Raw genomic sequence first — 22,595 nt, 5'->3', positions numbered from 1 at the left:
TTCTCTTAATTTCTCTTAATTTCTCTTAATTTCTCTTAATTTCTCTTAATTTCCCTTACGGCCATACCAGTCTGAAAATGCCTGATCTCGTCAGATCTCGGAAGCCATCCAGACTCGGGCTTGGTTAGTACTTGTATGGGAGACCAACTAGGAACCTCAGGTGCCGTAAGCTTTTGTTTATTTCTTTTTTGCATTATGATGTCATAATCAGACCACTTTTTTCCCTATCCAGAAGCGTCTTGTCTTTTGTCGCAACCAGAGTTTGATATTCTACCAACATTAGCGAGATCGCATTCTCTTAGTTTCACTTACGGCCATACCAGTCTGAAAATGCCTGATCTCGTCAGATCTTGGAAGCCATCCAGACTCAGGCCTGGTTAGTACTTGTATGGGAGACCAACTAGGAACCTCAGGTGCCGTAAGCTTTTGTTTATTTCTTTTTTGCATTATGATGTCATAATCAGACCACGTTTTTCCCTATGGGAGACCAACTAGGAACCTCAGGTGCCGTAAGCTTTTGTTTATTTCTTTTTTGCATTATGATGTCATAATCAGACCACTTTTTTCCCTATCCAGAAGCGTCTTGTCTTTTGTCGCAACCAGAGTTTGATATTCTACCAACATTAGCGAGATCGCATTCTCTGAATTTCACTTACGGCCATATCAGTCTGAAAATGCCTGATCTCGTCAAATCTCGGAAGCCATCCAGACTCGGGCCTGGTTAGTGCTTGTATGGGAGACCAACTAGGAACCTCAGGTGCCGTAAGCTTTTGTTTATTTCTTTTTTGCATTATGATGTCATAATCAGACCACTTTTTTCCCTATGGGAGACCAACTAGGAACCTCAGGTGCCGTAAGCTTTTGTTTATTTCTTTTTTGCATTATGATGTCATAATCAGACCACTTTTTTCCCTATCCAGAAGCGTCTTGTCTTTTGTCGCAACCAGAGTTTGATATTCTACCAACATAAGTGAGATCGCATTCTCTCAATTTCACTTACGGTCATACCAGTCTGAAAATGCCTGATCTCGTTAGATCTCGGAAGCCATTCAGACTCGGGCCTGGTTAGTACTTGTATGGGAGACCAACTAGGAACCTCAGGTGCCGTAAGCTTTTGTTTATTTCTTTTTTGCATTATGATGTCATAATCAGACCACTTTTTTCCCTATGGGAGACCAACTAGGAACCTCAGGTGCCGTAAGCTTTTGTTTATTTCTTTTTTGCATTATGATGTCATAATCAGACCACTTTTTTCCCTATCCAGAAGCGTCTTGTCTTTTGTCGCAACCAGAGTTTGATATTCTACCAACATTAGCGAGATCGCATTCTCTTAGTTTCACTTACGGCCATACCAGTCTGAAAATGCCTGATCTCGTCAGATCTCGGAAGCCATCCAGACTCAGGCCTGGTTAGTACTTGTATGGGAGACCAACTAGGAACCTCAGGTGCCGTAAGCTTTTGTTTATTTCTTTTTTGCATTATGATGTCATAATCAGACCACGTTTTTCCCTATGGGAGACCAACTAGGAACCTCAGGTGCCGTAAGCTTTTGTTTATTTCTTTTTTGCATTATGATGTCATAATCAGACCACTTTTTTCCCTATCCAGAAGCGTCTTGTCTTTTGTCGCAACCAGAGTTTGATATTCTACCAACATTAGCGAGATCGCATTCTCTGAATTTCACTTACGGCCATATCAGTCTGAAAATGCCTGATCTCGTCAAATCTCGGAAGCCATCCAGACTCGGGCCTGGTTAGTACTTGTATGGGAGACCAACTAGGAACCTCAGGTGCCGTAAGCTTTTGTTTATTTATTTTTTGCATTATGATGTCATAATCAGACCACTTTTTTCCCTATCCAGAAGCGTCTTGTCTTTTGTCGCAACCAGAGTTTGATATTCTACCAACATTAGCGAGATCGCATTCACTTAATTTCACTTACGGCCATACCAGTCTGAAAATGCCTGATCTCGTCAGATCTCGGAAGCCATCCAGACTCGGGCCTGGTTAGTACTTGTATGGGAGACCAACTAGGAACCTCAGGTGCCGTAAGCTTTTGTTTATTTCTTTTTTGCATTATGATGTCATAATCAGACCACTTTTTTCCCTATGGGAGACCAACTAGGAACCTCAGGTGCCGTAAGCTTTTGTTTATTTCTTTTTTGCATTATGATGTCATAATCAGACCACTTTTTTCCCTATCCAGAAGCGTCTTGTCTTTTGTCGCAACCAGAGTTTCATATTCTACCAACATTAGCGAGATCACATTCTCTTAATTTCACTTACGGCCATACCAGTCTGAAAATGCCTGATCTCGTCAGATGTCGGAAGCCATCCAGACTTGGGCCTGGTTAGTACTTGTATGGGAGACCAACTAGGAACCTCAGGTGCCGTAAGCTTTTGTTTATTTCTTTTTTGCATTATGATGTCATAATCAGACCACTTTTTTCCCTATGGGAGACCAACTAGGAACCTCAGGTGCCGTAAGCTTTTGTTTATTTCTTTTTTGCATTATGATGTCCTAATCAGACCACTTTTTTCCCTATCCAGAAGCGTCTTGTCTTTTGTCGCAACCAGAGTTTGATATTCTACCAACATTAGCGAGATCGCATTCTCTTAATTTCACTTACGGCTATACCAGTCTGAAAATGCTTGATCTCATCAGATCTCGGAAGCCATCCAGACTCGGGCCTGGTTAGTACTTGTATGGGAGACCAACTAGGAACCTCAGGTGCAGTAAGCTTTTGTTTATTTCTTTTTTGCATTATGATGTCATAATCAGACCACTTTTTTCCCTATCCAGAAGCGTCTTGTCTTTTGTCGCAACCAGAGTTTGATATTCTACCAACATTAGTGAGATCACATTCTCTTAATTTCCCTTACGGCCATACCAGTCTGAAAATGCCTGATCTCGTCAGATCTCGGAAGCCATCCAGACTCGGGCTTGGTTAGTACTTGTATGGGAGACCAACTAGGAACCTCAGGTGCCGTAAGCTTTTGTTTATTTCTTTTTTGCATTATGATGTCATAATCAGACCACTTTTTTCCCTATCCAGAAGCGTCTTGTCTTTTGTCGCAACCAGAGTTTGATATTCTACCAACATTAGCGAGATCGCATTCTCTTAATTTCACTTACGGCCATACCAGTCTGAAAATGCCTGATCTCGTCAGATCTCGGAAGCCATCCAGACTCGGGCCTGGTTAGTACTTGTATGGGAGACCAACTAGGAACCTCAGGTGCCGTAAGCTTTTGTTTGTTTCTTTTTTGCATTATGATGTCATAATCAGACCACTTTTTTCCCTATCCAGAAGCGTCTTGTCTTTTGTCGCAACCAGAGTTTGATATTCTACCAACATTAGCGAGATCGCATTCTCTTAGTTTCACTTACGGCCATACCAGTCTGAAAATGCCTGATCTCGTCAGATCTCGGAAGCCATCCAGACTCAGGCCTGGTTAGTACTTGTATGGGAGACCAACTAGGAACCTCAGGTGCCGTAAGCTTTTGTTTATTTCTTTTTTGCATTATGATGTCATAATCAGACCACGTTTTTCCCTATGGGAGACCAACTAGGAACCTCAGGTGCCGTAAGCTTTTGTTTATTTCTTTTTTGCATTATGATGTCATAATCAGACCACTTTTTTCCCTATCCAGAAGCGTCTTGTCTTTTGTCGCAACCAGAGTTTGATATTCTACCAACATTAGCGAGATCGCATTCTCTGAATTTCACTTACGGCCATATCAGTCTGAAAATGCCTGATCTCGTCAAATCTCGGAAGCCATCCAGACTCGGGCCTGGTTAGTACTTGTATGGGAGACCAACTAGGAACCTCAGGTGCCGTAAGCTTTTGTTTATTTATTTTTTGCATTATGATGTCATAATCAGACCACTTTTTTCCCTATCCAGAAGCGTCTTGTCTTTTGTCGCAACCAGAGTTTGATATTCTACCAACATTAGTGAGATCACATTCTCTTAATTTCTCTTAATTTCTCTTAATTTCTCTTAATTTCTCTTAATTTCTCTTAATTTCTCTTAATTTCTCTTAATTTCTCTTAATTTCTCTTAATTTCCCTTACGGCCATACCAGTCTGAAAATGCCTGATCTCGTCAGATCTCGGAAGCCATCCAGACTCGGGCTTGGTTAGTACTTGTATGGGAGACCAACTAGGAACCTCAGGTGCCGTAAGCTTTTGTTTATTTCTTTTTTGCATTATGATGTCATAATCAGACCACTTTTTTCCCTATCCAGAAGCGTCTTGTCTTTTGTCGCAACCAGAGTTTGATATTCTACCAACATTAGCGAGATCGCATTCTCTTAATTTCACTTACGGCCATACCAGTCTGAAAATGCCTGATCTCGTCAGATCTCGGAAGCCATCCAGACTCGGGCCTGGTTAGTACTTGTATGGGAGACCAACTAGGAACCTCAGGTGCCGTAAGCTTTTGTTTATTTCTTTTTTGCATTATGATGTCATAATCAGACCACTTTTTTCCCTATCCAGAAGCGTCTTGTCTTTTGTCGCAACCAGAGTTTGATATTCTACCAACATTAGTGAGATCACATTCTCTTAATTTCTCTTAATTTCTCTTAATTTCTCTTAATTTCTCTTAATTTCTCTTAATTTCTCTTAATTTCTCTTAATTTCTCTTAATTTCCCTTACGGCCATACCAGTCTGAAAATGCCTGATCTCGTCAGATCTCGGAAGCCATCCAGACTCGGGCTTGGTTAGTACTTGTATGGGAGACCAACTAGGAACCTCAGGTGCCGTAAGCTTTTGTTTATTTCTTTTTTGCATTATGATGTCATAATCAGACCACTTTTTTCCCTATCCAGAAGCGTCTTGTCTTTTGTCGCAACCAGAGTTTGATATTCTACCAACATTAGCGAGATCGCATTCTCTTAACTTCACTTACGGCCATACCAGTCTGAAAATGCCTGATCTCGTCAGATCTCGGAAGCCATCCATACTCGGGCCTGGTTAGTAATTGTATGGGAGACCAACTAGGAACCTCAGGTGCCGTAAGCTTTTGTTTATTTCTTTTTTGCATTATGATGTCATAATCAGACCACTTTTTTCCCTATCCAGAAGCGTCTTGTCTTTTGTCGCAACCAGAGTTTGATATTCTACCAACATTAGCGAGATCGCATTCTCTTAATTTCACTTACGGCCATACCAGTCTGAAAATGCCTGATCTCGTCAGATCTCGGAAGCCATCCAGACTCGGGCCTGGTTAGTACTTGTATGGGAGACCAACTAGGAAACTCAGGTGCAGTAAGCTTTTGTTTATTTCTTTTTTGCATTATGATGTCATAATCAGACCACTTTTTTCCCTATCCAGAAGCGTCTTGTCTTTTGTCGCAACCAGAGTTTGATATTCTACCAACATTAGTGAGATCACATTCTCTTAATTTCTCTTAATTTCTCTTAATTTCTCTTAATTTCTCTTAATTTCTCTTAATTTCTCTTAATTTCTCTTAATTTCCCTTACGGCCATACCAGTCTGAAAATGCCTGATCTCATCAGATCTCGGAAGCCATCCAGACTCGGGCTTGGTTAGTACTTGTATGGGAGACCAACTAGGAACCTCAGGTGCCGTAAGCTTTTGTTTATTTCTTTTTTGCATTATGATGTCATAATCAGACCACTTTTTTCCCTATCCAGAAGCGTCTTGTCTTTTGTCGCAACCAGAGTTTGATATTCTACCAACATTAGCGAGATCGCATTCTCTTAATTTCACTTACGGCCATACCAGTCTGAAAATGCCTGATCTCGTCAGATCTCGGAAGCCATCCAGACTCGGGCCTGGTTAGTACTTGTATGGGAGACCAACTAGGAACCTCAGGTGCCGTAAGCTTTTGTTTATTTCTTTTTTGCATTATGATGTCATAATCAGACCACTTTTTTCCCTATCCAGAAGCGTCTTGTCTTTTGTCGCAACCAGAGTTTGATATTCTACCAACATTAGCGAGATCGCATTCTCTTAATTTCACTTACGGCCATACCAGTCTGAAAATGCCTGATCTCATCAGATCTCGGAAGCCATCCAGCCTCGGGCCTGGTTAGTACTTGTATGGGAGACCAACTAGGAACCTCAGGTGCCATAAGCTTTTGTTTATTTCTTTTTTGCATTATGATGTCATAATCAGACCACTTTTTTCCCTATCCAGAAGCGTCTTGTCTTTTGTCGCAACCAGAGTTTGATATTCTACCAACATTAGCGAGATCACATTCTCTTAATTTCCCTTATGGCCATACCAGTCTGAAAATGCCTGATCTCGTCAGATCTCGGAAGCCATCCAGACTCGGGCCTGGTTAGTAATTGTATGGGAGACCAACTAGGAACCTCAGGTGCCGTAAGCTTTTGTTTATTTCTTTTTTGCATTATGATGTCATAATCAGACCACTTTTTTCCCTATCCAGAAGCGTCTTGTCTTTTGTCGCAACCAGAGTTTGATATTCTACCAACATTAGCGAGATCGCATTCTCTTAATTTCATTTACGGCCATACCAGTCTGAAAATGCCTGATCTCGTCAGATCTCGGAAGCCATCCAGACTCGGGCCTGGTTAGTACTTGTATGGGAGACCAACTAGGAACCTCAGGTGCCGTAAGCTTTTGTTTATTTCTTTTTTGCATTATGATGTCATAATCAGACCACTTTTTTCCCTATCCAGAAGCGTCTTGTCTTTTGTCGCAACCAGAGTTTGATATTCTACCAACATTAGCGAGATCGCATTCTCTTAATTTCATTTACGGCCATTCCAGTCTGAAAATGCCTGATCTCGTCAGATCTCGGAAGCCATCCAGACTCAGGCCTGGTTAGTACTTGTATGGGAGACCAACTAGGAACCTCAGGTGCCGCAAGCTTTTGTTTATTTCTTTTTTGCATTATGATGTCATAATCAGACCACTTTTTTCCCTATCCAGAAGCGTCTTGTCTTTTGTCGCAACCAGAGTTTGATATTCTACCAACATTAGTGAGATCACATTCTCTTAATTTCACTTACGGCCATACCAGTCTGAAAATGCCTGATCTCGTCAGATCTCGGAAGCCTTCCAGACTCGGGCTTGGTTAGTACTTGTATGGGAGACCAACTAGGAACCTCAGGTGCCGTAAGCTTTTGTTTATTTCTTTTTTGCATTATGATGTCATAATCAGACCACTTTTTTCCCTATCCAGAAGCGTCTTGTCTTTTGTCGCAACCAGAGTTTGATATTCTACCAACATTAGCGAGATCGCATTCTCTGAATTTCACTTACGGCCATACCAGTCTGAAAATGCCTGATCTCGTCAGATCTCGGAAGCCATCCAGACTCGGGCCTGGTTAGTACTTGTATGGGAGACCAACTAGGAACCTCAGGTGCCGTAAGCTTTTGTTTATTTCTTTTTTGCATTATGATGTCATAATCAGACCACTTTTTTCCCTATCCAGAAGCGTCTTGTCTTTTGTCGCAACCAGAGTTTGATATTCTACCAACATTAGCGAGAACGTATTTTCTTAATTTCACTTAAGGCCATACCAGTCTGAAAATGCCTGATCTCGTCATATCTCGGAAGCCATCCAGACTTGGGCCTGGTTAGTACTTGTATGGGAGACCAACTAGGATCCTCAGGTGCCGTAAGCTTTTGTTTATTTCTTTTTTGCATTATGATGTCATAATCAGACCACTTGTTTCCCTATGGGAGACCAACTAGGAACCTCAGGTGCCGTAAGCTTTTGTTTATTTCTTTTTTGCATTATGATGTCATAATCAGACCACTTTTTTCCCTATCCAGAAGCGTCTTGTCTTTTGTCGCAACCAGAGTTTGATATTCTACCAACATTAGCGAGAACGCATTCTCTTAATTTCACTTAAGGCCATACCAGTCTGAAAATGCCTGATCTCGTCAGATCTTGGAAGCCATCCAGACTCGGGCCTGGTTAGTACTTGTATGGGAGACCAACTAGGAACCTCAGGTGCCGTAAGCTTTTGTTTATTTCTTTTTTGCATTATGATGTCATAATCAGACCACTTTTTTCCCTATCCAGAAGCGTCTTGTCTTTTGTCGCAACCAGAGTTTGATATTCTACCAACATTAGCGAGATCGCATTCTCTTAATTTTACTTACGGCCATACCAGTCTGAAAATGCCTGATCTCGTCAGATTTCGGAAGCCATCCAGACTCGGGCCTGGTTAGTACTTGTATGGGAGACCAACTAGGAACCTCAGGTGCCGTAAGCTTTTGTTTATTTCTTTTTTGCATTATGATGTCATAATCAGTCCACTTTTTTCCCTATCCAGAAGCATCTTGTCTTTTGTCGCAACCAGAGTTTGATATTCTACCAACATTAGCGAGATCGCATTCTCTTAATTTCACTTACGGCCATACCAGTCTGAAAATGCCTAATCTCGTCAGATCTCGGAAGCCATCCAGACTCGGGCCTGGTTAGTACTTGTATGGGAGACCAACTAGGAACCTCAGGTGCCGTAAGCTTTTGTTTATTTCTTTTTTGCATTATGATGTCATAATCAGACCACTTTTTTCCCTATGGGAGACCAACTAGGAACCTCAGGTGCCGTAAGCTTTTGTTTATTTCTTTTTTGCATTATGATGTCATAATTAGACCACTTTTTTCCCTATACAGAAGCGTCTTGTCTTTTGTCGCAACCAGAGTTTGATATTCTACCAACATTAGCGAGAACGCATTCTCTTAATTTCACTTAAGGCCATACCAGTCTGAAAATGCCAGATCTCGGAAGCCATCCAGACTCGGGCCTGGTTAGTACTTGTATGGGAGACCAACTAGGAACCTCAGGTGCCGTAAGCTTTTGTTTATTTCTTTTTTGCATTATGATGTCATAATCAGACCACTTTTTTCCCTATGGGAGACCAACTAGGAACCTCAGGTGCCGTAAGCTTTTGTTTATTTCTTTTTTGCATTATGATGTCATAATCAGACCACTTTTTTCCCTATCCAGAAGCGTCTTGTCTTTTGTCGCAACCAGAGTTTGATATTCTACCAACATTAGCGAGAACGTATTCTCTTAATTTCACTTAAGGCCATACCAGTCTGAAAATGCCTGATCTCGTCAGATCTCGGAAGCCATCCAGACTCGGGCCTGGTTAGTACTTGTATGGGAGACCAACTAGGAACCTCAGGTGCCGTAAGCTTTTGTTTATTTCTTTTTTGCATTATGATGTCATAATCAGACCACTTTTTTCCCTATGGGAGACCAACTAGGAACCTCAGGTGCCGTAAGCTTTTGTTTATTTCTTTTTTGCATTATGATGTCATAATCAGACCACTTTTTTCCCTATCCAGAAGCGTCTTGTCTTTTGTCGCAACCAGAGTTTGATATTCTACCAACATTAGCGAGAACGCATTCTCTTAATTTCACTTAAGGCCATACCAGTCTGAAAATGCCTGATCTCGTCAGATCTCGGAAGCCATCCAGACTCGGGCCTGGTTAGTACTTGTATGGGAGACCAATTAGGAACCTCAGGTGCCGTAAGCTTTAGTTTATTTCTTTTTTGCATTATGATGTCATAATCAGACCACTTTTTTCCCTATCCAGAAGCGTCTTGTCTTTTGTCGCAACCAGAGTTTGATATTCTACCAACATTAGCGAGATCGCATTCTCTTAATTTCACTTACGGCCATACCAGTCTGAAAATGCCTGATCTCGTCAGATCTCGGAAGCCATCCAGACTCGGGCCTGGTTAGTACTTGTATGGGAGACCAACTAGGAACCTCAGGTGCCCTATGCTTTTGTTTATTTCTTTTTTGCATTATGATGTCATAATCAGACCACTTTTTTCCCTATCCAGAAGCGTCTTGTCTTTTGTCGCAACCAGAGTTTGATATTCTACCAACATTAGCGAGATTGCATTCTCTTAATTTCATTTACGGCCATTCCAGTCTGAAAATGCCTGATCTCGTCAGATCTCGGAAGCCATCCAGACTCGGGCCTGGTTAGTACTTGTATGGGAGACCAACTAGGAACCTCAGGTGCTGTAAGCTGTTGTTTATTTCTTTTTTGCATTATGATGTCATAATCAGACCACTTTTTTCCCTATGGGAGACCAACTTGGAACCTCAGGTGCCGTAAGCTTTTGTTTATTTCTTTTTTGCATTATGATGTCATAATCAGACCACTTTTTTCCCTATCCAGAAGCGTCTTGTCTTTTGTCGCAACCAGAGTTTGATATTCTACCAACATTAGCGAGATCGCATTCTCTTAATTTCACTTACGGCCATACCAGTCTGAAAATGCCTGATCTCGTCAGATCTCGGAAGCCATCCAGACTCGGGCCTGGTTAGTACTTGTATGGGAGACAAACTAGGAACCACAGGTGCCGTAAGCTTTTGTTTATTTCTTTTTTGCATTATGATGTCATAATCAGACCACTTTTTTCCCTATGGGAGACCAACTAGGAACCTCAGGTGCCGTAAGCTTTTGTTTATTTATTTTTTGCATTATGATGTCATAATCAGACCACTTTTTTCCCTATCCAGAAGCGTCTTGTCTTTTGTCGCAACCAGAGTTTGATATTCTACCAACATTAGCGAGAACGTATTTTCTTAATTTCACTTAAGGCCATACCAGTCTGAAAATGCCTGATCTCGTCATATCTCGGAAGCCATCCAGACTTGGGCCTGGTTAGTACTTGTATGGGAGACCAACTAGGATCCTCAGGTGCCGTAAGCTTTTGTTTATTTCTTTTTTGCATTATGATGTCATAATCAGACCACTTGTTTCCCTATGGGAGACCAACTAGGAACCTCAGGTGCCGTAAGCTTTTGTTTATTTCTTTTTTGCATTATGATGTCATAATCAGACCACTTTTTTCCCTATCCAGAAGCGTCTTGTCTTTTGTCGCAACCAGAGTTTGATATTCTACCAACATTAGCGAGAACGCATTCTCTTAATTTCACTTAAGGCCATACCAGTCTGAAAATGCCTGATCTCGTCAGATCTCGTAAGCCATCCAGACTCGGGCCTGGTTAGTACTTGTATGGGAGACCAATTAGGAACCTCAGGTGCCGTAAGCTTTAGTTTATTTCTTTTTTGCATTATGATGTCATAATCAGACCACTTTTTTCCCTATCCAGAAGCGTTTTGTCTTTTGTCGCAACCAGAGTTTGATATTCTACCAACATTAGCGAGATCGCATTCTCTCAATTTCACTTACGGCCATACCAGTCTGAAAATGCCTGATCTCGTCAGATCTCCGAAGCCATCCAGACTCGGGCCTGGTTAGTACTTGTATGGGAGACCAACTAGGAACCTCAGGTGCCGTAAGCTTTTGTTTATTTCTTTTTTGCATTATGATGTCATAATCAGACCACTTTTTTCCCTATGGGAGACCAACTAGGAACCTCAGGTGCCGTAAGCTTTTGTTTATTTATTTTTTGCATTATGATGTCATAATCAGACCACTTTTTTCCCTATCCAGAAGCGTCTTGTCTTTTGTCGCAACCAGAGTTTGATATTCTACCAACATTAGCGAGAACGTATTCTCTTAATTTCACTTAAGGCCATACCAGTCTGAAAATGCCTGATCTCGTCAGATCTCGGAAGCCATCCAGACTCGGGCCTGGTTAGTACTTGTATGGGAGACCAACTAGGAACCTCAGGTGCCGTAAGCTTTTGTTTATTTCTTTTTTGCATTATGATGTCATAATCAGACCACTTTTTTCCCTATGGGAGACAAACTAGGAACCTCAGGTGCCGTAAGCTTTTGTTTATTTCTTTTTTGCATTATGATGTCATAATCAGACCACTTTTTTCCCTATCCAGAAGCGTCTTGTCTTTTTTCGCAACCAGAGTTTGATATTCTACCAACATTAGCGAGAACGTATTTTCTTAATTTCACTTAAGGCCATACCAGTCTGAAAATGCCTGATCTCGTCATATCTCGGAAGCCATCCAGACTTGGGCCTGGTTAGTACTTGTATGGGAGACCAACTAGGATCCTCAGGTGCCGTAAGCTTTTGTTTATTTCTTTTTTGCATTATGATGTCATAATCAGACCACTTGTTTCCCTATGGGAGACCAACTAGGAACCTCAGGTGCCGTAAGCTTTTGTTTATTTCTTTTTTGCATTATGATGTCATAATCAGACCACTTTTTTCCCTATCCAGAAGCGTCTTGTCTTTTGTCGCAACCAGAGTTTGATATTCTACCAACATTAGCGAGAACGCATTCTCTTAATTTCACTTAAGGCCATACCAGTCTGAAAATGCCTGATCTCGTCAGATCTCGTAAGCCATCCAGACTCGGGCCTGGTTAGTACTTGTATGGGAGACCAATTAGGAACCTCAGGTGCCGTAAGCTTTAGTTTATTTCTTTTTTGCATTATGATGTCATAATCAGACCACTTTTTTCCCTATCCAGAAGCGTTTTGTCTTTTGTCGCAACCAGAGTTTGATATTCTACCAACATTAGCGAGATCGCATTCTCTCAATTTCACTTACGGCCATACCAGTCTGAAAATGCCTGATCTCGTCAGATCTCGGAAGCCATCCAGACTCGGGCCTGGTTAGTACTTGTATGGGAGACCAACTAGGAACCTCAGGTGCCGTAAGCTTTTGTTTATTTCTTTTTTGCATTATGATGTCATAATCAGACCACTTTTTTCCCTATGGGAGACCAACTAGGAACCTCAGGTGCCGTAAGCTTTTGTTTATTTCTTTTTTGCATTATGATGTCATAATCAGACCACTTTTTTCCCTATCCAGAAGCGTCTTGTCTTTTGTCGCAACCAGAGTTTGATATTCTACCAACATTAGCGAGAACGTATTCTCTTAATTTCACTTAAGGCCATACCAGTCTGAAAATGCCTGATCTCGTCAGATCTCGGAAGCCATCCAGACTCGGGCCTGGTTAGTACTTGTATGGGAGACCAACTAGGAACCTCAGGTGCCGTAAGCTTTTGTTTATTTCTTTTTTGCATTATGATGTCATAATCAGACCACTTTTTTCCCTATGGGAGACCAACTAGGAACCTCAGGTGCCGTAAGCTTTTGTTTATTTCTTTTTTGCATTATGATGTCATAATCAGACCACTTTTTTCCCTATCCAGAAGCGTCTTGTCTTTTTTCGCAACCAGAGTTTGATATTCTACCAACATTAGCGAGAACGCATTCTCTTAATTTCACTTAAGGCCATACCAGTCTGAAAATGCCTGATCTCGTCAGATCTCGGAAGCCATCCAGACTCGGGCCTGGTTAGTACTTGTATGGGAGACCAACTAGGAACCTCAGGTGCCGTAAGCTTTTGTTTATTTCTTTTTTGCATTATGATGTCATAATCAGACCACTTTTTTCCCTATCCAGAAGCATCTTGTCTTTTGTCGCAACCAGAGTTTGATATTCTACCAACATTAGCGAGATCGCATTCTCTTAATTTCACTTACGGCCATACCAGTCTGAAAATGCCTGATCTCATCAGATCTCGGAAGCCATCCCGACTCGGGCCTGGTTAGTACTTGTATGGGAGACCAACTAGAAACCTCAGGTGCTGTAAGCTTTTGTTTATTTCTTTTTTGCATTATGATGTCATAATCAGACCACTTTTTTCCCTATCCAGAAGCGTCTTGTCTTTTGTCGCAACCAGAGTTTGATATTCTACCAACATTAGCGAGATCGCATTCTCTTAATTTCACTTACGGCCATACCAGTCTGAAAATGCCTGATTTCATCTGATCTCGTAAGCCATCCAGACTCGGGCCTGGTTAGTACTTGTATGGGAGACCAATTAGGAACCTCAGGTGCCGTAAGCTTTAGTTTATTTCTTTTTTGCATTATGATGTCATAATCAGACCACTTTTTTCCCTATCCAGAAGCGTCTTGTCTTTTGTCGCAACCAGAGTTTGATATTCTACCAACATTAGCGAGATCGCATTCTCTCAATTTCACTTACGGCCATACCAGTCTGAAAATGCCTGATCTCGTCAGATCTCGGAAGCCATCCAGACTCGGGCCTGGTTAGTACTTGTATGGGAGACCAACTAGGAACCTCAGGTGCCCTATGCTTTTGTTTATTTCTTTTTTGCATTATGATGTCATAATCAGACCACTTTTTTCCCTATCCAGAAGCGTCTTGTCTTTTGTCGCAACCAGAGTTTGATATTCTACCAACATTAGCGAGATTGCATTCTCTTAATTTCATTTACGGCCATTCCAGTCTGAAAATGCCTGATCTCGTCAGATCTCGGAAGCCATCCAGACTCGGGCCTGGTTAGTACTTGTATGGGAGACCAACTAGGAACCTCAGGTGCTGTAAGCTGTTGTTTATTTCTTTTTTGCATTATGATGTCATAATCAGACCACTTTTTTCCCTATGGGAGACCAACTTGGAACCTCAGGTGCCGTAAGCTTTTGTTTATTTCTTTTTTGCATTATGATGTCATAATCAGACCACTTTTTTCCCTATCCAGAAGCGTCTTGTCTTTTGTCGCAACCAGAGTTTGATATTCTACCAACATTAGCGAGATCGCATTCTCTTAATTTCATTTACGGCCATACCAGTCTGAAAATGCCTGATCTCGTCAGATCTCGGAAGCCATCCAGACTCGGGCCTGGTTAGTACTTGTATGGGAGACAAACTAGGAACCACAGGTGCCGTAAGCTTTTGTTTATTTCTTTTTTGCATTATGATGTCATAATCAGACCACTTTTTTCCCTATGGGAGACCAACTAGGAACCTCAGGTGCCGTAAGCTTTTGTTTATTTATTTTTTGCATTATGATGTCATAATCAGACCACTTTTTTCCCTATCCAGAAGCGTCTTGTCTTTTGTCGCAACCAGAGTTTGATATTCTACCAACATTAGCGAGAACGTATTTTCTTAATTTCACTTAAGGCCATACCAGTCTGAAAATGCCTGATCTCGTCATATCTCGGAAGCCATCCAGACTTGGGCCTGGTTAGTACTTGTATGGGAGACCAACTAGGATCCTCAGGTGCCGTAAGCTTTTGTTTATTTCTTTTTTGCATTATGATGTCATAATCAGACCACTTGTTTCCCTATGGGAGACCAACTAGGAACCTCAGGTGCCGTAAGCTTTTGTTTATTTCTTTTTTGCATTATGATGTCATAATCAGACCACTTTTTTCCCTATCCAGAAGCGTCTTGTCTTTTGTCGCAACCAGAGTTTGATATTCTACCAACATTAGCGAGAACGCATTCTCTTAATTTCACTTAAGGCCATACCAGTCTGAAAATGCCTGATCTCGTCAGATCTCGTAAGCCATCCAGACTCGGGCCTGGTTAGTACTTGTATGGGAGACCAATTAGGAACCTCAGGTGCCGTAAGCTTTAGTTTATTTCTTTTTTGCATTATGATGTCATAATCAGACCACTTTTTTCCCTATCCAGAAGCGTTTTGTCTTTTGTCGCAACCAGAGTTTGATATTCTACCAACATTAGCGAGATCGCATTCTCTCAATTTCACTTACGGCCATACCAGTCTGAAAATGCCTGATCTCGTCAGATCTCGGAAGCCATCCAGACTTGGGCCTGGTTAGTACTTGTATGGGAGACCAACTAGGAACCTCAGGTGCCCTATGCTTTTGTTTATTTCTTTTTTGCATTATGATGTCATAATCAGACCACTTTTTTCCCTATCCAGAAGCGTCTTGTCTTTTGTCGCAACCAGAGTTTGATATTCTACCAACATTAGCGAGATTGCATTCTCTTAATTTCATTTACGGCCATTCCAGTCTGAAAATGCCTGATCTCGTCAGATCTCGGAAGCCATCCAGACTCGGGCCTGGTTAGTACTTGTATGGGAGACCAACTAGGAACCTCAGGTGCTGTAAGCTGTTGTTTATTTCTTTTTTGCATTATGATGTCATAATCAGACCACTTTTTTCCCTATGGGAGACCAACTTGGAACCTCAGGTGCCGTAAGCTTTTGTTTATTTCTTTTTTGCATTATGATGTCATAATCAGACCACTTTTTTCCCTATCCAGAAGCGTCTTGTCTTTTGTCGCAACCAGAGTTTGATATTCTACCAACATTAGCGAGATCGCATTCTCTTAATTTCACTTACGGCCATACCAGTCTGAAAATGCCTGATCTCGTCAGATCTCGGAAGCCATCCAGACTCGGGCCTGGTTAGTACTTGTATGGGAGACAAACTAGGAACCACAGGTGCCGTAAGCTTTTGTTTATTTCTTTTTTGCATTATGATGTCATAATCAGACCACTTTTTTCCCTATGGGAGACCAACTAGGAACCTCAGGTGCCGTAAGCTTTTGTTTATTTATTTTTTGCATTATGATGTCATAATCAGACCACTTTTTTCCCTATCCAGAAGCGTCTTGTCTTTTGTCGCAACCAGAGTTTGATATTCTACCAACATTAGCGAGAACGCATTTTCTTAATTTCACTTAAGGCCATACCAGTCTGAAAATGCCTGATCTCGTCATATCTCGGAAGCCATCCAGACTTGGGCCTGGTTAGTACTTGTATGGGAGACCAACTAGGATCCTCAGGTGCCGTAAGCTTTTGTTTATTTCTTTTTTGCATTATGATGTCATAATCAGACCACTTGTTTCCCTATGGGAGACCAACTAGGAACCTCAGGTGCCGTAAGCTTTTGTTTATTTCTTTTTTGCATTATGATGTCATAATCAGACCACTTTTTTCCCTATCCAGAAGCGTCTTGTCTTTTGTCGCAACCAGAGTTTGATATTCTACCAACATTAGCGAGAACGCATTCTCTTAATTTCACTTAAGGCCATACCAGTCTGAAAATGCCTGATCTCGTCAGATCTCGGAAGCCATCCAGACTCGGGCCTGGTTAGTACTTGTATGGGAGACCAACTAGGAACCTCAGGTGCCGTAAGCTTTTGTTTATTTCTTTTTTGCATTATGATGTCATAATCAGACCACTTTTTTCCCTATCCAGAAGCGTCTTGTCTTTTGTCGCAACCAGAGTTTGATATTCTACCAACATTAGCGAGATCGCATTCTCTAAATTTTACTTACGGCCATACCAGTCTGAAAATGCCTGATCTCGTCAGATTTCGGAAGCCATCCAGACTCGGGCCTGGTTAGTACTTGTATGGGAGACCAACTAGGAACCTCAGGTGCCGTAAGCTTTTGTTTATTTCTTTTTTGCATTATGATGTCATAATCAGACCACTTTTTTCCCTATCCAGAAGCAGCTTGTCTTTTGTCGCAACCAGAGTTTGATATTCTACCAACATTAGCGAGATCGCATTCTCTTAATTTCACTTACGGCCATACCAGTCTGAAAATGCCTGATCTTGTCAGATCTCGGAAGCCATCCAGACTCGGGCCTGGTTAGTACTTGTGTGGGAGACCAACTAGGAACCTCAGGTGCCGTAAGCTTTTGTTTATTTCTTTTTTGCATTATGATGTCATAATCAGACCACTTTTTTCCCTATGGGAGACCAACTAGGAACCTCAGGTGCCGTAATCTTTTGTTTATTTCTTTTTTGCATTATGATGTCATAATTAGACCACTTTTTTCCCTATACAGAAGCGTCTTGTCTTTTGTCGCAACCAGAGTTTGATATTCTACCAACATTAGCGAGAACGCATTCTCTTAATTTCACTTAAGGCCATACCAGTCTGAAAATGCCTGATCTCGTCAGATCTCGGAAGCCATCCAGACTCGGGCCTGGTTAGTACTTGTATGGGAGACCAACTAGGACCCTCAGGTGTCGTAAGCTTTTGTTTATTTCTTTTTTGCATTATGATGTCATAATCTGACCACTTTTTTCCCTATGGGAGACCAACTAGGAACCTCAGGTGCCGTAAGCTTTTGTTTATTTCTTTTTTGCATTATGATGTCATAATCAGACCACTTTTTTCCCTATCCAGAAGCGTCTTGTCTTTTGTCGCAACCAGAGTTTGATATTCTACCAACATTAGCGAGAACGTATTCTCTTAATTTCACTTAAGGCCATACCAGTCTGAAAATGCCTGATCTCGTCAGATCTCGTAAGCCATCCAGACTCGGGCCTGGTTAGTACTTGTATGGGAGACCAACTAGGAACCTCAGGTGCCGTAAGCTTTTGTTTATTTCTTTTTTGCATTATGATGTCATAATCAGACCACTTTTTTCCCTATGGGAGACCAACTAGGAACCTCAGGTGCCGTAAGCTTTTGTTTATTTCTTTTTTGCATTATGATGTCATAATCAGACCACTTTTTTCCCTATCCAGAAGCGTCTTGTCTTTTGTCGCAACCAGAGTTTGATATTCTACCAACATTAGCGAGAACGCATTCTCTTAATTTCACTTAAGGCCATACCAGTCTGAAAATGCCTGATCTCGTCAGATCTCGGAAGCCATCCAGACTCGGGCCTGGTTAGTACTTGTTTGGGAGACCAACTAGGAACCTCAGGTGCCGTAAGCTTTTGTTTATTTCTTTTTTGCATTATGATGTCATAATCAGACCACTTTTTTCCCTATCCAGAAGCATCTTGTCTTTTGTCGCAACCAGAGTTTGATATTCTACCAACATTAGCGAGATCGCATTCTCTTAATTTCACTTACGGCCATACCAGTCTGAAAATGCCTGATCTCGTCAGATCTCGGAAGCCATCCAGACTCGGGCCTGGTTAGTACTTGTATGGGAGACCAACTAGGAACCTCAGGTGCCGTAAGCTTTTGTTTATTTCTTTTTTGCATTATGATGTCATAATCAGACCACTTTTTTCCCTATGGGAGACCAACTAGGAACCTCAGGTGCCGTAAGCTTTTGTTTATTTCTTTTTTGCATTATGATGTCATAATCAGACCACTTTTTTCCCTATACAGAAGCGTCTTGTCTTTTGTCGCAACCAGAGTTTGATATTCTACCAACATTAGCGAGAACGCATTCCCTTAATTTTACTTAAGGCCATATCAGTCTGAAAATGCCTGATCTCGTCAGATCTCGGAAGCCATCCAGATTCGGGCCTGGTTAATACTTGTAAGGGAGACCAACTAGGAACCTCAGGTGCCGTAAGCTTTTGTTTATTTCTTTTTTGCATTATGATGTCATAATCAGACCACTTTTTTCCCTATCCAGAAGCGTCTTGTCTTTTGTCGCAATAAGAGTTTGATATTCTACCAACATTAGCGAGATCGCATTCTCTTAATTTCACTTACGGCCATACCAGTCTGAAAATGCCGGATCTCGTCAGATCTCGGAAGCCATCCAGACTCGGGCCTGGTTAGTACTTGTATGGGAGAGCAACTAGGAACCTCAGGTGCCCTAAGCTTTTGTTTATTTCTTTTTTGCATTATGATGTCATAATCAGACCACTTTTTTCCCTATCCAGAAGCATCTTGTCTTTTGTCGCAACCAGAGTTTGATATTCTACCAACATTAGCGAGATCGCATTCTCTTAATTTCACTTACGGCCATACCAGTCTAAAAATGCCTGATCTCGTCAGATCTCGGAAGCCATCCAGACTCGGGCCTGGTTAGTACTTGTATGGGAGACCAACTAGGAACCTCAGGTGCTGTAAGCTTTAGTTTATTTCTTTTTTGCATTATGATGTCATAATCAGACCACTTTTTTCCCTATGGGAGACCAACTAGGAACCTCAGGTGCCGTAAGCTTTTGTTTATTTCTTTTTTGCATTATGATGTCATAATCAGACCACTTTTTTCCCTATCCAGAAGCGTCTTGTCTTTTGTCGCAACCAGAGTTTGATATTCTACCAACATTAGCGAGATCGCATTCTCTTAATTTCACTTACGGCCATACCAGTCTGAAAATGCCTGATCTCGTCAGATCTCGGAAGCCATCCAGACTCGGGCCTGGTTAGTACTTGTATGGGAGAGCAACTAGGAACCTCAGGTGCCCTAAGCTTTTGTTTATTTCTTTTTTGCATTATGATGTCATAATCAGACCACTTTTTTCCCTATCCAGAAGCATCTTGTCTTTTGTCGCAACCAGAGTTTGATATTCTACCAACATTAGCGAGATCGCATTCTCTTAATTTCACTTACGGCCATACCAGTCTGAAAATGCCTGATCTCGTCAGATCTCGGAAGCCATCCAGACTCGGGCCTGGTTAGTACTTGTTTGGGAGACCAACTAGGAACCTCAGGTGCCGTAAGCTTTTGTTTATTTCTTTTTTGCATTATGATGTCATAATCAGACCACTTTTTTCCCTATGGGAGACCAACTATGAACCTCAGGTGCCGTAAGCTTTTGTTTATTTCTTTTTTGCATTATGATGTCATAATCAGACCACTTTTTTCCCTATCCAGAAGCATCTTGTCTTTTGTCGCAACCAGAGTTTGATATTCTACCAACATTAGCGAGATCGCATTCTCTTAATTTCACTTACGGCCATACCAGTCTGAAAATGCCTGATCTCGTCAGATCTCGGAAGCCATCCAGACTCGGGCCTGGTTAGTATTTGTATGGGAGAGCAACTAGGAACCTCAGGTGCCTTAAGCTTTTGTTTATTTCTTTTTTGCATTATGATGTCATAATCAGACCACTTTTTTCCCTATCCAGAAGCATCTTGTCTTTTGTCGCAACCAGAGTTTGATATTCTACCAACATTAACGAGATCGCATTCTCTTAATTTCACTTACGGCCATACCAGTCTGAAAATGCCTGATCTCGTCAGGTCTTAGAAGCCATCCATACTCGGGCCTGGTTAGTACTTGTATGGGAGACCAACTAGGAACCTCAAGTGCCGTAAGCTTTTGTTTATTTCTTTTTTGCATTATGATGTCATAATCAGACCACTTTTTCCCTATGGGAGACCAACTAGGAACCTCAGGTGCCGTAAGCTTTTGATTATTTCTTTTTTGCATTATGATGTCATAATCAGACCACTTTTTTCCCTATCCAGAAGCGTCTTGTCTTTTGTCGCAACCAGAGTTTGATATTCTACCAACATTAGCGAGATCGCATTCTCTTAATTTTGCTTACGGCCATACCAGTCTGAAAATGCCTGATCTTGTCAGATCTCGGAAGCCATCCAGACTCGGGCCTGGTTAGTACTTGTATGGGAGACCAACTAGGAACCTCAGGTGCCGAAAGCTTTTGTTTATTTCTTTTTTGCATTATGATGTCATAATCAGACCACTTTTTTCCCTATGGGAGACCAACTAGGAACCTCAGGTGCCGTAAGCTTTTGTTTATTTCTTTTTTGCATTATGATGTCATAATCAGACCACTTTTTTCCCTATCCAGAAGCGTCTTTTCTTTTGTCGCAACCAGAGTTTGATATTCTACCAACATTAGCCAGATCGCATTCTCTTAATTTCACTGACGGCCATACCAGTCTGAAAATGCCTGATCTCATTAGATCTCGGAAGCCATCCAGACTCGGGCTTCGTTAGTACTTGTATGGGAGACCAACTAGGAACCTCAGGTGCCGTAAGCTTTTGTTTATTTCTTTTTTGCATTATGATGTCATAATCAGACCACTTTTTTCCCTATCCAGAAGCGTCTTGTCTTTTGTCGCAACCAGAGTTTGATATTCTACCAACATTAGCGAGAACGCATTCTCTTAATTTCACTTAAGGCCATACCAGTCTGAAAATGCCTGATCTCGTCAGATCTCGGAAGCCATCCAGACTCGGGCCTGGTTAGTACTTGTTTGGGAGACCAACTAGGAACCTCAGGTGCCGTAAGCTTTTGTTTATTTCTTTTTTGCATTATGATGTCATAATCAGACCACTTTTTTCCCTATCCAGAAGCATCTTGTCTTTTGTCGCAACCAGAGTTTGATATTCTACCAACATTAGCGAGATCGCATTCTCTTAATTTCACTTACGGCCATACCAGTCTGAAAATGCCTGATCTCGTCAGATCTCAGAAGCCATCCAGACTCGGGCCTGGTTAGTACTTGTATGGGAGACCAACTAGGAACCTCAGGTGCCGTAAGCTTTTGTTTATTTCTTTTTTGCATTATGATGTCATAATCAGACCACTTTTTTCCCTATGGGAGACCAACTAGGAACCTCAGGTGCCGTAAGCTTTTGTTTATTTCTTTTTTGCATTATGATGTCATAATCAGACCACTTTTTTCCCTATCCAGAAGCGTCTTGTCTTTTGTCGCAACCAGAGTTTGATATTCTACCAACATTAGCGAGAACGCATTCTCTTAATTTCACTTAAGGCCATACCAGTCTGAAAATGCCTGATCTCGTCAGATCTCGGAAGCCATCCAGACTCGGGCCTGGTTAGTACTTGTTTGGGAGACCAACTAGGAACCTCAGGTGCCGTAAGCTTTTGTTTATTTCTTTTTTGCATTATGATGTCATAATCAGACCACTTTTTTCCCTATCCAGAAGCATCTTGTCTTTTGTCGCAACCAGAGTTTGACATTCTACCAACATTAGCGAGATCGCATTCTCTTAATTTCAATTACGGCCATACCAGTCTGAAAATGCCTGATCTCGTCAGATCTCGGAAGCCATCCAGACTCGGGCCTGGTTAGTACTTGTATGGGAGACCAACTAGGAACCTCAGGTGCCGTAAGCTTTTGTTTATTTCTTTTTTGCATTATGATGTCATAATCAGACCACTTTTTTCCCTATGGGAGACCAACTAGGAACCTCAGGTGCCGTAAGCTTTTGTTTATTTCTTTTTTGCATTATGATGTCATA

At 41.5% G+C, this 22,595-nt stretch overlaps 69 pseudogenes; all 69 read left to right on the top strand.

Moving 5' to 3' along the window:
* Positions 1–53: 53 nt before the first annotated feature.
* On the top strand, positions 54–172 carry LOC134595987 (5S ribosomal RNA; annotated as a pseudogene).
* A 134-nt stretch (positions 173–306) lies between these two features.
* LOC134598324 (5S ribosomal RNA) lies at positions 307–425 on the top strand (annotated as a pseudogene).
* Positions 426–650: 225 nt separating this feature from the next.
* Positions 651–769, top strand: LOC134588873 (5S ribosomal RNA; annotated as a pseudogene).
* A 225-nt stretch (positions 770–994) lies between these two features.
* On the top strand, positions 995–1,113 carry LOC134595098 (5S ribosomal RNA; annotated as a pseudogene).
* A 225-nt stretch (positions 1,114–1,338) lies between these two features.
* On the top strand, positions 1,339–1,457 carry LOC134596655 (5S ribosomal RNA; annotated as a pseudogene).
* A 225-nt stretch (positions 1,458–1,682) lies between these two features.
* LOC134598422 (5S ribosomal RNA) lies at positions 1,683–1,801 on the top strand (annotated as a pseudogene).
* Positions 1,802–1,935: 134 nt separating this feature from the next.
* LOC134591754 (5S ribosomal RNA) lies at positions 1,936–2,054 on the top strand (annotated as a pseudogene).
* Positions 2,055–2,279: 225 nt separating this feature from the next.
* Positions 2,280–2,398, top strand: LOC134596596 (5S ribosomal RNA; annotated as a pseudogene).
* Positions 2,399–2,623: 225 nt separating this feature from the next.
* On the top strand, positions 2,624–2,742 carry LOC134598208 (5S ribosomal RNA; annotated as a pseudogene).
* A 134-nt stretch (positions 2,743–2,876) lies between these two features.
* LOC134595986 (5S ribosomal RNA) lies at positions 2,877–2,995 on the top strand (annotated as a pseudogene).
* A 134-nt stretch (positions 2,996–3,129) lies between these two features.
* Positions 3,130–3,248, top strand: LOC134591742 (5S ribosomal RNA; annotated as a pseudogene).
* Positions 3,249–3,382: 134 nt separating this feature from the next.
* On the top strand, positions 3,383–3,501 carry LOC134596654 (5S ribosomal RNA; annotated as a pseudogene).
* Positions 3,502–3,726: 225 nt separating this feature from the next.
* On the top strand, positions 3,727–3,845 carry LOC134598421 (5S ribosomal RNA; annotated as a pseudogene).
* A 224-nt stretch (positions 3,846–4,069) lies between these two features.
* Positions 4,070–4,188, top strand: LOC134595984 (5S ribosomal RNA; annotated as a pseudogene).
* Positions 4,189–4,322: 134 nt separating this feature from the next.
* LOC134591730 (5S ribosomal RNA) lies at positions 4,323–4,441 on the top strand (annotated as a pseudogene).
* A 214-nt stretch (positions 4,442–4,655) lies between these two features.
* On the top strand, positions 4,656–4,774 carry LOC134595983 (5S ribosomal RNA; annotated as a pseudogene).
* Positions 4,775–4,908: 134 nt separating this feature from the next.
* Positions 4,909–5,027, top strand: LOC134588004 (5S ribosomal RNA; annotated as a pseudogene).
* A 134-nt stretch (positions 5,028–5,161) lies between these two features.
* Positions 5,162–5,280, top strand: LOC134596810 (5S ribosomal RNA; annotated as a pseudogene).
* A 204-nt stretch (positions 5,281–5,484) lies between these two features.
* LOC134595198 (5S ribosomal RNA) lies at positions 5,485–5,603 on the top strand (annotated as a pseudogene).
* Positions 5,604–5,737: 134 nt separating this feature from the next.
* LOC134591718 (5S ribosomal RNA) lies at positions 5,738–5,856 on the top strand (annotated as a pseudogene).
* Positions 5,857–5,990: 134 nt separating this feature from the next.
* LOC134597393 (5S ribosomal RNA) lies at positions 5,991–6,109 on the top strand (annotated as a pseudogene).
* A 134-nt stretch (positions 6,110–6,243) lies between these two features.
* Positions 6,244–6,362, top strand: LOC134598240 (5S ribosomal RNA; annotated as a pseudogene).
* A 134-nt stretch (positions 6,363–6,496) lies between these two features.
* LOC134594820 (5S ribosomal RNA) lies at positions 6,497–6,615 on the top strand (annotated as a pseudogene).
* A 134-nt stretch (positions 6,616–6,749) lies between these two features.
* Positions 6,750–6,868, top strand: LOC134588851 (5S ribosomal RNA; annotated as a pseudogene).
* A 134-nt stretch (positions 6,869–7,002) lies between these two features.
* On the top strand, positions 7,003–7,121 carry LOC134598090 (5S ribosomal RNA; annotated as a pseudogene).
* Positions 7,122–7,255: 134 nt separating this feature from the next.
* Positions 7,256–7,374, top strand: LOC134591707 (5S ribosomal RNA; annotated as a pseudogene).
* Positions 7,375–7,852: 478 nt separating this feature from the next.
* LOC134588030 (5S ribosomal RNA) lies at positions 7,853–7,971 on the top strand (annotated as a pseudogene).
* Positions 7,972–8,105: 134 nt separating this feature from the next.
* Positions 8,106–8,224, top strand: LOC134596126 (5S ribosomal RNA; annotated as a pseudogene).
* A 134-nt stretch (positions 8,225–8,358) lies between these two features.
* Positions 8,359–8,477, top strand: LOC134597152 (5S ribosomal RNA; annotated as a pseudogene).
* A 559-nt stretch (positions 8,478–9,036) lies between these two features.
* Positions 9,037–9,155, top strand: LOC134597269 (5S ribosomal RNA; annotated as a pseudogene).
* Positions 9,156–9,380: 225 nt separating this feature from the next.
* On the top strand, positions 9,381–9,499 carry LOC134597638 (5S ribosomal RNA; annotated as a pseudogene).
* A 134-nt stretch (positions 9,500–9,633) lies between these two features.
* Positions 9,634–9,752, top strand: LOC134588039 (5S ribosomal RNA; annotated as a pseudogene).
* Positions 9,753–9,886: 134 nt separating this feature from the next.
* Positions 9,887–10,005, top strand: LOC134596893 (5S ribosomal RNA; annotated as a pseudogene).
* Positions 10,006–10,230: 225 nt separating this feature from the next.
* On the top strand, positions 10,231–10,349 carry LOC134598258 (5S ribosomal RNA; annotated as a pseudogene).
* A 569-nt stretch (positions 10,350–10,918) lies between these two features.
* LOC134588625 (5S ribosomal RNA) lies at positions 10,919–11,037 on the top strand (annotated as a pseudogene).
* Positions 11,038–11,171: 134 nt separating this feature from the next.
* Positions 11,172–11,290, top strand: LOC134595177 (5S ribosomal RNA; annotated as a pseudogene).
* Positions 11,291–11,515: 225 nt separating this feature from the next.
* Positions 11,516–11,634, top strand: LOC134597268 (5S ribosomal RNA; annotated as a pseudogene).
* Positions 11,635–12,203: 569 nt separating this feature from the next.
* Positions 12,204–12,322, top strand: LOC134588624 (5S ribosomal RNA; annotated as a pseudogene).
* A 134-nt stretch (positions 12,323–12,456) lies between these two features.
* LOC134591695 (5S ribosomal RNA) lies at positions 12,457–12,575 on the top strand (annotated as a pseudogene).
* A 225-nt stretch (positions 12,576–12,800) lies between these two features.
* Positions 12,801–12,919, top strand: LOC134597267 (5S ribosomal RNA; annotated as a pseudogene).
* Positions 12,920–13,144: 225 nt separating this feature from the next.
* On the top strand, positions 13,145–13,263 carry LOC134597266 (5S ribosomal RNA; annotated as a pseudogene).
* Positions 13,264–13,397: 134 nt separating this feature from the next.
* LOC134598103 (5S ribosomal RNA) lies at positions 13,398–13,516 on the top strand (annotated as a pseudogene).
* Positions 13,517–13,650: 134 nt separating this feature from the next.
* Positions 13,651–13,769, top strand: LOC134598177 (5S ribosomal RNA; annotated as a pseudogene).
* A 134-nt stretch (positions 13,770–13,903) lies between these two features.
* Positions 13,904–14,022, top strand: LOC134588038 (5S ribosomal RNA; annotated as a pseudogene).
* Positions 14,023–14,156: 134 nt separating this feature from the next.
* On the top strand, positions 14,157–14,275 carry LOC134596892 (5S ribosomal RNA; annotated as a pseudogene).
* A 225-nt stretch (positions 14,276–14,500) lies between these two features.
* Positions 14,501–14,619, top strand: LOC134588097 (5S ribosomal RNA; annotated as a pseudogene).
* Positions 14,620–15,188: 569 nt separating this feature from the next.
* LOC134588623 (5S ribosomal RNA) lies at positions 15,189–15,307 on the top strand (annotated as a pseudogene).
* A 134-nt stretch (positions 15,308–15,441) lies between these two features.
* On the top strand, positions 15,442–15,560 carry LOC134598369 (5S ribosomal RNA; annotated as a pseudogene).
* Positions 15,561–15,694: 134 nt separating this feature from the next.
* Positions 15,695–15,813, top strand: LOC134596891 (5S ribosomal RNA; annotated as a pseudogene).
* A 225-nt stretch (positions 15,814–16,038) lies between these two features.
* LOC134598257 (5S ribosomal RNA) lies at positions 16,039–16,157 on the top strand (annotated as a pseudogene).
* A 569-nt stretch (positions 16,158–16,726) lies between these two features.
* Positions 16,727–16,845, top strand: LOC134597265 (5S ribosomal RNA; annotated as a pseudogene).
* Positions 16,846–16,979: 134 nt separating this feature from the next.
* Positions 16,980–17,098, top strand: LOC134596125 (5S ribosomal RNA; annotated as a pseudogene).
* A 134-nt stretch (positions 17,099–17,232) lies between these two features.
* On the top strand, positions 17,233–17,351 carry LOC134596809 (5S ribosomal RNA; annotated as a pseudogene).
* A 225-nt stretch (positions 17,352–17,576) lies between these two features.
* LOC134589007 (5S ribosomal RNA) lies at positions 17,577–17,695 on the top strand (annotated as a pseudogene).
* A 225-nt stretch (positions 17,696–17,920) lies between these two features.
* On the top strand, positions 17,921–18,039 carry LOC134588430 (5S ribosomal RNA; annotated as a pseudogene).
* Positions 18,040–18,264: 225 nt separating this feature from the next.
* LOC134598039 (5S ribosomal RNA) lies at positions 18,265–18,383 on the top strand (annotated as a pseudogene).
* A 134-nt stretch (positions 18,384–18,517) lies between these two features.
* Positions 18,518–18,636, top strand: LOC134591682 (5S ribosomal RNA; annotated as a pseudogene).
* A 478-nt stretch (positions 18,637–19,114) lies between these two features.
* On the top strand, positions 19,115–19,233 carry LOC134589104 (5S ribosomal RNA; annotated as a pseudogene).
* A 134-nt stretch (positions 19,234–19,367) lies between these two features.
* LOC134596627 (5S ribosomal RNA) lies at positions 19,368–19,486 on the top strand (annotated as a pseudogene).
* A 225-nt stretch (positions 19,487–19,711) lies between these two features.
* LOC134588785 (5S ribosomal RNA) lies at positions 19,712–19,830 on the top strand (annotated as a pseudogene).
* A 134-nt stretch (positions 19,831–19,964) lies between these two features.
* Positions 19,965–20,083, top strand: LOC134594934 (5S ribosomal RNA; annotated as a pseudogene).
* Positions 20,084–20,308: 225 nt separating this feature from the next.
* Positions 20,309–20,427, top strand: LOC134589109 (5S ribosomal RNA; annotated as a pseudogene).
* A 134-nt stretch (positions 20,428–20,561) lies between these two features.
* LOC134588889 (5S ribosomal RNA) lies at positions 20,562–20,680 on the top strand (annotated as a pseudogene).
* A 224-nt stretch (positions 20,681–20,904) lies between these two features.
* Positions 20,905–21,023, top strand: LOC134597352 (5S ribosomal RNA; annotated as a pseudogene).
* Positions 21,024–21,248: 225 nt separating this feature from the next.
* LOC134588745 (5S ribosomal RNA) lies at positions 21,249–21,367 on the top strand (annotated as a pseudogene).
* Positions 21,368–21,501: 134 nt separating this feature from the next.
* LOC134598038 (5S ribosomal RNA) lies at positions 21,502–21,620 on the top strand (annotated as a pseudogene).
* Positions 21,621–21,754: 134 nt separating this feature from the next.
* LOC134594647 (5S ribosomal RNA) lies at positions 21,755–21,873 on the top strand (annotated as a pseudogene).
* A 225-nt stretch (positions 21,874–22,098) lies between these two features.
* LOC134598036 (5S ribosomal RNA) lies at positions 22,099–22,217 on the top strand (annotated as a pseudogene).
* A 134-nt stretch (positions 22,218–22,351) lies between these two features.
* Positions 22,352–22,470, top strand: LOC134595698 (5S ribosomal RNA; annotated as a pseudogene).
* Positions 22,471–22,595: the final 125 nt, after the last annotated feature.

This window comes from Pelobates fuscus, chromosome 2, assembly GCF_036172605.1.
Source record: "Pelobates fuscus isolate aPelFus1 chromosome 2, aPelFus1.pri, whole genome shotgun sequence".
Taxonomy (NCBI): domain Eukaryota; kingdom Metazoa; phylum Chordata; class Amphibia; order Anura; family Pelobatidae; genus Pelobates; species Pelobates fuscus.
The sequence above is the reverse complement of the archived record's forward strand: the minus strand, read 5'-3'. Positions and strand labels throughout refer to the sequence as shown.